Raw genomic sequence first — 1,314 nt, 5'->3', positions numbered from 1 at the left:
AACAGAATTCAGGATTAAGCCATAAATGGTTATAGAGGGGTGAAATTACCCCAATAAATGATACGCAAGGGAGATATTTCGGATTTAGCGATAGCTCGTAATAAAGACTTCCTCAGACATGTAATTATCTATGTTGCACCATCTGACTCGAATTGACAAACGTGGTTTGGTTGCAAGGAGAACGGGGAAGGAAGAGACCTCAAGAAATGGAATAGACAATCCGGCCATGTCGGGATTCTAGGAAAGGGCTAATGTGTTTAACAGGGTTTGCTACTTACTAAGTGATCCCAAAGTATTAAACTCTAAGCGCACTTAACATCATCGGGATTTACATTCCCTGTGTAATAAATCACAACTTTCATCCAAAGACGGTCTCCCGCTTATCCTTGGTTCACAATACAATTTTGCGATAAATTTATCATTTTTATAAAAAATATATGGCCGATGAGTTCGTATGATTAATTTACTATGTTTACGTTATTTATTATATTACGTATGATTTATTAATTAAAGAAAAATATGCTGCGTGAACCTTGAAATCTTGGGTGTCAATTTGATCTGATACCTATCAGGGAAAATATTCGAAATTTGTGACATTTGGTACAATTCCAAATCATTCGGACGTTTTCAAATTTAATAATGAGAAATTTTACAAACATTTTGGTTAGAGTCTTATCTGAGGAAATAATTATATTTCTTTTCAAATTTGTAACGAGAAAACATTCAAAAATTTGAACTAATGAATATGAAATATAAAAACAATATAGATTATTATGACCTTTGACAATAATATACAAGTTGTACTCATTAAAACGATTCCTATCAAAATGAATATACAGGGTGTATCAACTTCTACAGTCCACCCATTTAATTTGGAAACTTTAGCAAAAAAAATGGTCTTAGGCAAATCCCAAGTTAATTTTCTCTAGAAATCGTAACAGATTTAATAGAACTTTCTAATCTAGCTGGGAAATGATATTAACTTTGTTATTTTATATAGGATATTTTAATTGAAAGTTGTAAGTGACTGGAATTGCGGACGTGTGTAAGTGTCTGGAATTTTGAAAGTTGTAAGTGACTGGATTGCAGACGTGTGTAAGTGTATGGAATTGTGAAAGTTGTAAGNTGTGTAAGTGTCTGGAATTGTCAAAGTGTGTAAGTGACTGGAATTGCGGACATGTGTAAGTGTCTGGAATTGTGAAAGTTGTAAGTGACTGGAATTGCGGACGTGTGTAAGTGACTGGAATTGTGGAAGTGTGTAAGTGTCTGGAATTCTGAAAGTGTGTAAGCGTCTGGAATTGTGAAAGTGTGTAA

The sequence above is a fragment of the Cimex lectularius genome, unplaced genomic scaffold (assembly GCF_000648675.2).
Source record: "Cimex lectularius strain Harlan isolate CLEC.00 unplaced genomic scaffold, Clec_2.1 scaffold389, whole genome shotgun sequence".
Lineage (NCBI taxonomy): Eukaryota > Metazoa > Arthropoda > Insecta > Hemiptera > Cimicidae > Cimex > Cimex lectularius.
Note: the sequence above shows the minus strand (reverse complement) of the source record.